Below are 12,863 nucleotides of genomic sequence, written 5' to 3'. Positions count from 1 at the left end.
AAAATAATCAATGACAGAGTGCAGCCCTCTGGTACCAAGTGCGTTTACAAAGATATGTCTGTGAAAACAGCAAGTGATTTAAAAAGCCGCCTTTATCTACGGAAGCGAGTGCTATTTCACTTGAGTAGGATCGAAAATGATTTTCATTGACTATTTCTGAAGTTAAGCCTGTGGCAAACAGGGAGGAGCTGCAGGCGGAGAGAGAAGTTGCTGCTCCGGGCGGCACCCCCCACCCCGCCCGCGCGCTCCCAGGCTGTCGAAGGCAGCCACGATCTAATCAAAGGAAGGTAGGAGTTTAGATTTCAAAATGTAGATGTCACATTTCAGTGCAAACGACTCCCACATTTAACACTTTATCAGCATGACAGGAGGAATCTTTTATCTCCGGTGGGGGGAAAGTGGCCTGCTGAGAAGATTGCCCTCAATAGATCGGCTGTAAAAGATTTTTAGTGTTTCTGGGTACCCTCCTGAGGGTCCTCGGCATCCCCGGGGAACGCAGGGAGTTGTGAAAAGTAACGCACAACCGGCCACCAGAATAATTCATTCCCTCTACCTTCCCTTTAGCGCCTCCCACTCCACCTCTTTTTATAGCAGTCCTTTCTCTCCGAAAATCTCAGGTTACTTGGCTGGGAGTTCTCAGACCTCCCGTTCCAGCCCTGCCCGCAGCCTCCAATCCGTAAAAGACACCCAGCCCCAGCGACTGGATTGGGCAGCCCGTCTTGACACACCACTGCGCTGAGTGCTCGAGGACGTGTTTCAACAGATGGTTGGGGTTAGTGTGTGTCATCACATTCGAGTGGGGATTAAGAGAAAGAAGGCTGCCTCGCTGGAGCTGTGTGGTCTTCTCCAAGTGAGAGTTGCAGGCAGCACAACTACTTTGCTCTTGGGAGAAGAGGAGGAATTCATTTTCAGCAGCCACAAGAAAAGCAGGGTTTTTTTTCAGGTAAAGTAAAAGACATTGAATGCTTCTCTCCCTCTTTTACCACAGTTTTGAATGGAATGCTAGCACGGCACCCTTGTCACGGGCGGTCTCTGCTGTCCTATCAATGCTGCTATTGTACAGCTGACGGATAACTGTGAACATCGCTTGATGCTTGGCTGTCGTTCTAGAACTAACGCTTCTCATGCTTTGCTTTTGAAGGTGTAGCTAAGAAAATGTCCTTTGGAGAGCTGTGTTTGTGCCCTTTCAGGTCTCGGTTATAGACTCAAAACAGTAGGTATAAATGGCTCAGAAAGGATGGGCAAGGCCACCAAAACATTTATTTAGCTTTCAGAATGTGATTTCACTTTCAAACAGTTGCATTATTACTAATCAATTCACAAAGATTCTTTCAAGACTCTATCACTGAGTCTCTGGCAGAGATGGAAAGGCTTTGTTAGCTGACTTGTGCAAGGTAGATTGCATTTGATTTATGATGGAGCAAAGTCTTTTTTAAAAATCTCCAGATTGACTCCAAAGTTTGGAAAGTCCTCAGGAGAAGGGACTGCCCTCTGAGTCCCAAATAGATCAGCTTTAAAACAACAGCAAATAATGCTTGGAGCTAGAAGAAAAGCAGAAGAGGAAAGAGAAAAATGCTCTTTAACATAGCCCTCTTGCAGCTGCAGGGGGAGCAGATGGAGGTAATTCACTTGCAGATCTGTTTGGGAAAGTTTTACAAGTCATGAAGAACTAAAGTAGCATATCTGTAATGGATCATTAAAGTCACTACATTTATAGGTTTTAAACAGGCTATCCGAAGTGTTAATTAAATGTAAATAGATGTTCAGGCTGGGTTATAGACAAACATATAAAAGGTTTTAATTATAAATTAGTCATTGGAAATTAATGGTCATCGGGTGCCTGAGCAGCATAAAATGAGTTGTCATCCTCTGTGAGTAACCACTCTGTCCGAGGCACCACCACGCTGAGACTGAACAGACTGCAATGAAGCAGATTAATGTGTTCTGCTTAGTTTATGGTACCAAAAAGACCTTTCAAAAAGATGCCCTATTTTTACAGGGATCAAAATGTGAAATTTTTCATTTTTCAAATTCTTGAGCAGAATAGGAGAGTCCATGAGTTCTTCTTTTGTCACCTAACAGACTGAACTACCTTTCTATACAATGTGCATTTACTTGTGTGTGCAAGAGTTCTTGCTTCTACTGGACTTGCACATTTGGCAGAGAAACCCAACATGGTCCTCGGCCTTTGCAGGTGAGATATTCTGTGAATAAGTCTGCATATAGGTTGTTCTGAAATAAGGAGCTGTTTAGTAAATTGAATAACAGGATTAGTACTTTGTGGTTCCAGTATCAGCTGCAGAAAGATGCCTTATGTTTCAGGTTTATATGTAAATGGCACGTGTTACTATACATATATGTGATATATGTAAAATTATATATATGGCAGCCAGACAGTTGATTTCTTCTAAATCTTATTTTTTTAAAAAGTTAAGATTAGAATGATATTTTAGTATAGTGTTTAGTTGCTACTCAGAATGTCCTCTGGTTAGAGCTTGAAAAAATCTCCTTTGGTAAGAAAATAGCCTCATAAATAACCAAGTAGTTATTCCAACCAAGTATTATCTGATTCCCAATATTACATAACCAAAATAGGACTTAGTTCAGAAGCTGAAGTCTTTTGGAATTCCAGTCATTCTGTTTTGGCTTTACAAAGGAACTGGAGTTTTAAAAAATAAATAAGAAATAAAGCCAGAAAGGCAAACTAATTGCGTCAGAATTGAAAATTGTGTCAGAATCAAGACTTGGGCAGCTTGGAGTAGGTATGGTGCTCACAACCCATGGCGCTTTCACCATTATGGAAATATTTCAGCAGAAAGTAAAATTCCTGCTCATGGGCCAGGTTCCCCCAGTGAGATGTGGCATGATGCCATTCTAACAAAGGCAAGGTGCAGTTCACAAGTGGGAGGCCCACAAGCACACATCCCTGCTGCTGTGGATTCATCACAGGCTACCTGGATGGGGTTTTGACAATATGGGAGAATTCTCCCCCCAAAGCAGCCGTCCAAAGGATTACATTGGAGGGAAACAAGAAGGGAAGCATTGAGAAATAAGAAGTTCACGCTTTCAAGAGGTAGAAGTTTTTGTCTGCCTACTTAGCAAACTGAACTTGATTAAAAGACAGTGCCCACAGGGCAATCCCAGTTTCTTGTCCAAATCTAAATCTATGGTTCCAGATGGTAAGCATTCGAGAGACTTATTTATGGTGACTTCCACATACCTCAGTTTCACATTTGCCTTCTTCCTGACAGTGCCTGAGCTGGTAGCACATGAAGTTCCCATCAATATCCTAACAGCTGTAAAAGTGTTTGAACATGCGGGGTACCCCTCCCTCTGTCTCTCCTTCTTTCCCTCACTCCCTCCCTTCCTCCCAAGAACAGGGAGCTTGGCTGGATGTAGGAAGATCTCTTCACGGTGGCTGCATCCTTCTCTCTACATAGGTATTAAAATGATGAATCTTAGAGGTGACCCGCAAACTTGATTTGTGAAGTCAATGAAATGCATTTTTATGGTTGGGAAGAGAAGACTAACAAACACGAATCCTGGTATTGACAGACATAGCAGTTCAGGAGTGAGACTTTCGTGGAAGAACTCAAAGCTTTCCAGTGTTTCCTTCTAAGGAAACAGATTGCCATGGTCGTTTCCATTGTCACAGTTGAGACCTGCGGAAGACCCTTTTCCTTTCCTAATTACAAATCCAACTGGAACAGATAGAGAAGTGGTTCTTTTGTGTTTGAGATTTAAAACACATTTACTCTTTAAATCCATACAGCAGGCTTTCTGATACAGAGGTGTATATAATATTAAGATTTCCCAATCATTGCCATGTGGGTGAGTCCAACCAATGGGCCAGGTTAGGACATCTGGTTCTTTTTTCTGTGTGCAATATTTCTGTATGTGCAGCATGGAGGAAATTTAAGGGGATTAACATTTTTATAAGCTGATTCTATATAGATTATTATTTTTATCATCATTACTGACATTGGGTAAAAGCGGCACATGTATAAAATTAAGTTTATGGTCATATGGTAAATTCACCTTTGTTTTAGGTTAGAGCCACAAAAAAAAAAAAAAACGTGAAAGAACAAAGTATTTTATGGAAAAAGTTGATCCTAAAATATGTTTCTCATTTAAAATATTTTCATTTCAATCTCAATATGCCAGAGAGGAGGGAAATTGGACTGTTAGCCTTATTTCTCTCTCTAATATTCCCCTATCCCCTATACCCAATCTGTCATCAAATTTTTTGAATATTTCCTTTAAAATGTCTCCCACATCTGGCCCACAGCTACTGTTCCCAAGCAAAGGTCCTTCCATGGAAGTCATTACAGCAGCTTTCTAGTTGGTCCTCGTTGCCTCCTTCTTCTTCTCCTTCTTTTCCTTCTTCTCTTTCTCCTCTTTGTCCTCCTCCTCCTCCTCCTGCTCTCCTTGCCCTTGTCCTCCTCCTGCATGCTAAGCATGTGCTCTACCACTAAGTTACACCCTCAGCCCCCATTTCTGTCCTCAGTCCACCACTTGCAGACTGAGATTTCCTGAATCACCGCTTCCCTCAAAGCGTTTCTTGTCTGTCAGCTACCACATGGGACCTCATGACCACGGGGTGAAGTTCTATCTGATGTGCTGGCTCTCTGATGTTTGGCCCCAGTTTTCCCTTTCAAAATCTACAACTTCAGACAACTATCCTTGCCTCTAGCTAAGGTGGCCAGACCATGTCCCCTTCTTCTGAATCTTTGTCTTGTCCTTGGCCACTCTAATATTCTAGCTTCTTGTCTATAAATTGTCATCATATACATGGTTCCTTCAGATTCTGGGTTCCCAGATGTCGAATGTGTCTCCTGGTTCCTCCTCATCCATTTTTCCACCTTTCAGAGTTTTAGTTGTGATTCCACCTCTTAAAGCTTCCCCTCCGCCCCTTTTCCAAGCACGCTTCTCTTCCCTCCGTGCTGGTCTTTAGCTGTCTACAGATTATACTTAGCACAATATCTTATATATTTTATCTTACATTATACATTGCTTTTTTATCCCTTGACTCTTAAAGTAGCATGTTAAGTACTGGTCTGGTACCGTATTATGACGCCAGAAGACACTAATGAATGTGTTTGACTAATTCAGTGAGACCCTCAAACATCCAGGACTCTTTCCTCTCTCAAGTTACCCTGCTGTGGAACCATTAACCAGTGCTTGTAGCTTCTGTCCTGCCCACAAGAGGAAGGAAAAAATGATGAAACTCAGTTGGTTTTATTGTAGGAAACATTAGGGGAAAATGCCACTTAAAACAGAACCAAAAATTATTGCCCAAAATTAGGCTGAAGTATAATATGAAAAATTCTCATCTATTCAGGCTTTCCGTGACAATGGTAAATGCGATACCTCTTGGCTACCCCTCTATCGTATAAAATTCTAAATATATCTTTGGTGCAGAACAGTATAAGCTTTGGGTTCAACCGTACCTGTGTTCTGATCCAGAGACCACCTCTCACTAGCTGTGTGGTCTTGGATAGGTTCACTGACCATTCTGAGGGGCAGCTCCCTCCTCTGTAAAACACGATAATGACGCATAACTGGGAATGTTGGGAAGAAAACAGGTAAAGCACCCAGGTCAGTGAATATCCAATACTGGGTGTCCAGTAAATGGGGGAGAGCGTAGGTCAGCAGGTTTATGTATTGATAGAGATCGAGGATGCAGGAATGTGTCTCGGTTAAGTCAATCATCCACTGTAACTTCCACTAAGATCTTCTGCCACCAAAGGGAGCGGAATGGGGAGGGAAAAGGAAGGTGCCTTACACAACTAGGTATTTGGAGTAACTGAGTTAGTAGATCTGAGGGGAAAACCGTACACACTGATACTCCTGCAGAGAGGAGCAGAGTCGTGGGTCCTGCGGGGGAACAGAGGACCAGTGGTAGACTCCAGCAGGGAGGCAGATTCACCTCGAGGCTTGCGCTCCTTTTGTTCCTCCTAGAACACTGCTTAGGAAGAAATATTAACTTGACAAAACACTGGAGAGCCGGGTCAAGCTTCCAGAAGTGATTGGCAAAGCCAGATACCATTTATGCAAGACAGGAGGCTTAGACCTTTGCCATTAGTCACCTCCAGAGCAAACTGAACAACAAGCTGAAAGCAGTTTGGGCCCCTGCCTGTCCTTATGCTCTGGACCTGACCCTGAGCACTGAACCTTCTGCCAGAACCCTTTCCCCATTCTCTAACAAAGCACAGACGGCCATTTAGCAAATATGTTCTGGGACTCTGGTTGTTCAGTGTAGTTATCAGGGTGTTGGGTCTGGATTTGATCACCCTGTGTGCACCTGCCCCAGTCACTGGAACTGCCTAGGATGGGACACAGAGCTCTGTTTCTGCACACTTTCTCCTACCAGCCAGCGTGTCCATGGAACTTCCAAAGACAGATATTAGCATGAACACTATGTAATCTCACTTTCCACTGTAGCAGCCAACTTATCCTACCTTGCCCTCAAAATACACTGACTATGTACTAAGCCTTTGTTGATTAAAACATGTAGCCTTCTGGTTTTGTTTGTTGGTTGGTTGGTTAGTTTAGGTTATTTTTAGACAGGGTCTCACTGTGTAGCCTAGGCTGGCCTCAAACTCATGGTAATACTCCTACCTCAGCTTCCTGAGACCTTGGAATACAGGCATACATAGCCTCATACAACACAGCTTTCTACTTTATCTTCAGAGTAAAAACCTTTCTTTTGTAATAGATTTTTGTTTGTTTGTTTGCTTGTTTGTTAACAACACAACTACAAATCTGTAGGAAATTATTTTTAAAATGTGAGGCTAAAGGGACTCGGACATGCTACTTTTTCTGTTAGTAGGTAAAGCTGGTAGTAAACTCCATGATGAAAAGTAAAGAGCTGCACTATGTTTCTGAATGAAAAATCTTAATTGTCAAGAGGAGAGTATCTCATAATTGATCTACCGATTTCATATGACACTAATCAAATTCTGAACCTGAGTTTAAGAGTTGGTGGTAGAAGCAGAGTTTGGGAATTGGCAAGAGTACAGGTGGCTCTTGTTAAATGTAAATAAAACAGGTTCTGAAGTTCATGTGGATAATAAACTCATGAGCAGGCCTAGACTCTGGTACGAAAGGCACAGCATTTTAAAAAGGAGACTTGTCATGCTGGGTATAGTGGCGCACACCTGTAATCCAGCACTTTTGAGGCTGAGGCAGGAGGATCACTGCCAACTTGGAGACCATGGTGGGCTACACAGTGAATTCCAGGCCAGCCTGACTACATAGTGAGACCCTATCTCAAAAAACAGGGGAGACCTGTCTTACATAACCAAAGATGGTATAAAATGATAGTAATGGGGTTTTTCTCACTAAGAAATTGACTCTAATGTAGATTATCATGTATCTGCGTATAGTTTTGCTTTTGTTTTATTTCAAGATACTAGTTCTATTGCCACAATTAGCTAGTTTATTTTTCATTACTTTGTTCTACAGTTCCTTCTATCCGCAAATAGGACTGCTAATACAGGAACTTTTCCATTTCATAAAATATAAAGAAAGCTTGAAAAAAGTTTCTTTTAAGAGTGCAGGAAGATCCTTCTGTACTTCTTCAAAGAAAAAGGTCCAAATACTATCCAACCTAAGCATCTTCCCTAGTATCTGAGCAATAGTAACATAGCCTTAATAACCAAAACAGAAACCTGACTTGTGGAAAGTTTGTTAGTTGCCCAGTGTTATGGAACAGTGTTATAACTCATAGGCAACCCCTGCCACATTAATTTTTGTTTAATTTTGAGTTTTTTAACACAGGGTCTCACCATGTAGTTCAGGCTGGTCTTGAACTCATGGCAATTCTCCTGTCTCAGCCTCCCTAGTGCTGGGATTATAGGTGTGCACCACCACACCCAGCCTGCCATATTAATTTAAAATAAAACAAGATTAGACTATTATAAGGTATTATAATACAAAAAAGATTCATTGAATTCAGAGTGTGTGTTTATTGATAAGTCACATTCAAAGCATACACCTGTGGATATTATCATCAGACTCATACCACTAATATGGCTTAGCACCAAAATCAATTTTCTATAATACAATGTTCTCTAAGTAGACTTCCTGCCATGTGAAGCCTCCTCCTTAATCTTCATCTGCTAGCAATCAGTCCTCTCCTGGATAGAACGTTCCAGTAAACAAATGCGCTCCAGAATTTCTTGACACTTCAGCTTTTAACTTTCATCTTACAAGAAGTGTATCCCAGAAAAGAGAGGCCCCTACGATTTATGCCCTCCTTTTTTCTTTTGGGAGTTCCATGCTGGTAAGAGTCAGGAAGATGTTGTGAAGATAGGCGAGAAGAGAAACAGACACGATGTCATAATTTTCTTCAGCGCATCAGAGGCTGTGTATGTGCTGTCATAGTCCTTCTTATACATGGCATCTGCATTTAGTAAAGGAGATCTGGGGGAAGTGCTCACTATGAACTAGCTTCAGGCTCCACTTACTAGCAGTATCTCTGGTGTTCTCCAGAGCAGCCACAGGGTGCCTTCCAGACAGACTCTGTCCAAAGCATGGGCATGAGACAGCTTCGCCTTAGCCAAGAGCGGCCCATGTGCCTAGCTTTACCCCACTGCTCTGTTCCTGTGTGGAGCGCAATGCAAAATACAGGGAGCTGTCCTTGCCCTGAAGGTAAATCTAGAAGACAAGTGCCCCCCAAAATTATTTTTCAGTAGACATACAAAGGATTTTGTGGTTGAGTATCATTATTGGTGTTAATTTTTTTAAAAAGGGGATGTTAACAGAGTCCCCTTGAGAAGATGGTGGAATCCAAGCTGGGATGACTTTGCTAAAGTTTCACAGGTTGAAAGAGGGAGTCAGAACACATGTTTATAGTGGCACAGTTTGTAATAGCTAAAATTTGGAAGCAGCCCAATTGCCCATCATTGGAGACTGGATAAAGAAGATGTGGGGTTTTTTTTTAATATAAAATGGAGTACTACTCAGCCATAAAGAATGAGAAACTAGAGTCATGCGTAGGTAAATGGATGCATATTGAGGCCACACTCTTAAGTGAAGTAAATACAACACACATGTGTAAATACCAAATAGTTTCTCTCATGTGAGAAACTGAAAGTGTAAATAAGGATCAAAAGGTATAATAGAAAATGTGAAACTGGAGGAAAAGGTAAAGGGGAGGGGGAAATGGGAGGAGTAAAGGAAAAGAAGGGAAAGGAAAAAATATGAGAACAGGAAAAAATGGAAACCGTCTTCATAAATAGGAAGGAGTGGAGGGGTTGAAGAGAGGGCAGGGGAGTGGGGAAAAATATGAACCAAGATACATCATGGAAAGGTACAAATTCCCAGCGATGAATGCCATCGTATTGTATATGTACATCACATTGAGCATTTTTATTGGTACATTGTACATTCTCTTTTATAAGGGTGTTGAGTCATAGCTAAATCGGACCAGATTCTAGAGCGCCCTTTTTCAGAAATGAAGAGAGGGAAAAGAGAGGGAGGGGCCAGAGAGACAGAGCTGGAGAGAGGGACTGGGGGGGAGTCCCAAAATCTAATCTGTTTTTGTGTGTGAGACAGGGTCTCACTATGTTCCATGGCTGGCCTCAAACTAATGATCGTCGTCCTGTCTCAGCCTCGTGAGTGCCACCAAACCCAGCTCCAAAGTGGAAACTAAAATAAATAAATAAGTCTACTCCCATCAATATGTTGAAGATGAGAAAAGAATGGAAGAAATACATAGCAGTAACAGAATTAGGTCAGATAAAGGGACGAAAAGGACACTGGACGGTCAGCAAACCCAAGAATAAGGGAATGGTGGTTCCCTGTAAGGAAAGTGGGGATACTGGGTGTGAGTTTCATCTGGCAGTGCCACAAACCTCCAAAGTGACAGTGCTCATTACAGCAAAGGTTCATTTGTTACAGACTACATTTGGGAAAAGCTTATACTTCAAACATGTATATCTCTAAGCATGTATAGTTCAGGAACTGTCATCTTCTTCAGTGTCTGTTGCTTTTCTTCTGTTGAATTTAACTATTGTTTTCTTTTCTCTTCGTTGGCTAACTTTTCTGAGGATTCCTATTAAATTTTGTTCTGGGACCTTCCCACTTAGCTGTCCATCTTTGTCCGCTTTGCGATCTGTATAAGGTAGTTCTCTACTTTCATTTTTTCAGCTTTTACAAAAGAACGCTAAGTTACTGATTGAACCAGAACCTGGGCTAACATAGTCTGTGCTCTGCTTCTGCATATTTCGCCTGCAGCGGGGCCAACCTGTTTCCTCAGCTCCTCCTGCTCCTCATCCTCCAGGTGCTACCAACCTCAGTAGCCAATGTCCAGCCTCACCCAGGGCATCCTCAAGCAGCCCCCACAGCACGGGTCACTTATACATGTATATCAATGTTTAATTGAGCCGGGCGTGGTGGCGCACGCCTGTAATCCCAGCACTCGGAAAGCTGAGGCAGGAGGATCGCTGTGGGTTTGAGACTAGCCTGGGCTACATAGTGAGTTCCAGGTCAGTCTCAACTGCATAGTGATACTGTCTCAAAAAACCTAAAAAATAATAATAAGAAGAAGAAGAAGAATATAATTAAAACAGATAAAGTGAAATTTTCAGATTATTCATAGACATTCAACAGAATACACAACTTTGACTTTTTAAATAAAACATAAAACTTCTTAGATAAAAAGAAACTTTTCTCAGATTTAAAAATAATGGTTGACCAAGTAAATGTTTAATGTATCTAACTTTGGGGGTGTCATGAATTTTTCAAGTCAAAACAACAAACTACTTTTGCAAAAAACTGTAATCCTCTTCTTTCGACTAAAAGAAAATGGAGAAAGACATAAAATTTAAAGAGTCTAAAGGCAAGAAGAGATGAAATATTTAAGTTGCTTTTGCTGGTAATTTCAGATTTTATTTTGGAATAACTATCGACTAAGAAAATGGAGAAAGACATAAAATTTAAAGAGTCTAAAGGCAAGAAGAGATGAAATATTTAAGTTGCTTTTGCTGGTAATTTCAGATTTTATTTTGGAATAGGTTGATGGACACCCTTTTACAGTATCAATGAATGACATATTTTACAAATGATAAACATACTCCCTTCACTATAAAAACAAATCATTCTTTTACAATTTTTAAACTGACACGTGATAATGGTACATATTCAAGTAGTACAACATGACATTTTGACACATATATGCAATGTAGAATGATCAAATCCATTCAGTTGGCATACGGACAGTCTTTTGGCCTGGGCTATGCTAGGCAAGTGCTTAACCACTGAGCGACCCGCTGCCCCAGCCTCAGACCAACCACTCCCCCACACTCCATAGCGGGATCGAACTCGGGACTGCATTTTTGAGGCAGGCGCTGTGTCATTGAGCTAAATCCCTGGCCAACCATTCCTAATTTTAAGATTTGGGAAAGCTTTCTCCACTCCCCTGGTTTTCTTTCTGTCCTCTCTTGCTTTGTCCTTTTATCTCAACCACATCATTTCCTCCTCAAAATAGAAGGGCCATTCTTTAGTCCATGGCCAGTTTCAGGACTAGGTGTGGTTTTGTTAGGAGGAGATGACTGTGTTCGCCATTCATATTCTTTCACTGTGTATTGGGGGCAGCGTGACTGAGAAAATAGAGATTAAGTCAGGGAGCCGCGGAACTGAAAAGTAGTTCTGTTACTGAAAACGTGTGGGAATAGCTCTGACCATGGAGATTGAACAGCATTTTTGTTCCTTAGAAGAGACTTGGGTTCCAGTCAAGTTTTTAATGAAGACTTTGGCCTGTTCTTTCACCCAACTGAGTGCTCCAAACCATGTTCTTTGGCTCCTGTGGGAGAAGTGCCAGCCAAAGCACAGCACCTGTAATCTGTTTCTCACAGTTGCCAGGCCTGAGGAGCTGACTGGCATGAGCTAGTTTGTATTTGAAAGCCTTTAACAGTTGGCAACTGACTCATTGAGACCTCCAGTGCTCTGAACCAAGGCCAAGAGACATAATCTGTAAGTGCCTCGGTTAGATCAATAAGCATCGTCTGCAGAAGGGACAGAAGTTGGGCTTACAACCCCTACTTAACACTGGATCTCTTCGTTCAGCACTCACTAAACTGTAACTTTCAGTGAGTACGTGCGTGCGTGCGTGCGTGTGTGTGTGTGTACTGGGAATCGAACCAGGGCCTCCGTACTGAGCTACATCCTCAGCTTTTATTTATTTGCTTGTTTATTTGTTTATTTGTTTATTTATTTATTCTTTCTCACTAAATCATTAAGTTTCCCTGGGCTCAAACTTGGGATTTTCATGCCTCAGCCTCTCAAAGTGTTAAGATTACAGGTGTGCACTACCCTACCCAGTAGACAAATGTCTTTATCTGGAGCTGAGGTAATGAAATGTGAGCTAATATCCCTGAACTTAATTTCATATATCTCAATTAGGATTTCAGTTCAAAAGTCTACTCTTAACCTTCTAGGCCTATCTTGGACATCCAAAGACTCCTGAACTAGAGAACTATGGTCCTTGTAAGAAAATAAAAGTAAGTAGGGAAGAAATAGAAAAAAAGAATATAAATGCAGTCAAAATATGGTCTGCCACAGACTCATTTTCTTGACATAAGAATAAGGACAGTGGGCTGGGGATGTAGCTCAGCAACACTGCACCTGCCTGGCAAGTTTGATTCCCCAGTACTGGGAGAAGAAAAAAAAAAGAGTAAGAACAGTGCTGGGCATGGTAGTGCATGCCTGTCACAGTACTTGGGAGGCTGAGACAGCAGGATTTCCAGGAATTCAAAGCCAACCTGGATTCTACATAGTAAGTTTAAGGCCAGCTTGAACTACATAGTGAGACCCTGCCTCAAAAAAAAAAAAAAAAAAAAAAAAAAAAAAAAAAAAAG

At 41.6% G+C, this 12,863-nt stretch overlaps 1 protein-coding gene across 1 annotated transcript in view; it reads left to right on the top strand.

Moving 5' to 3' along the window:
- The first annotated feature begins 665 nt into the window (after nt 1–665).
- Nucleotides 666–12,863, top strand: part of Sulf1 (sulfatase 1) — a 175,174-nt gene continuing 162,976 nt past the window's right edge. The window contains exon 1 of the mRNA XM_033760606.1: nt 666–943. The gene's annotated coding sequence lies outside the window, so the exon portion shown is untranslated. The remainder of the gene's footprint in view (nt 944–12,863) is intronic.

This window comes from Fukomys damarensis, unplaced genomic scaffold (assembly GCF_012274545.1).
Source record: "Fukomys damarensis isolate Sample0158 unplaced genomic scaffold, DMR_v1.0_HiC HiC_scaffold_5, whole genome shotgun sequence".
NCBI lineage: Eukaryota > Metazoa > Chordata > Mammalia > Rodentia > Bathyergidae > Fukomys > Fukomys damarensis.
The sequence above is the reverse complement of the archived record's forward strand: the minus strand, read 5'-3'. Positions and strand labels throughout refer to the sequence as shown.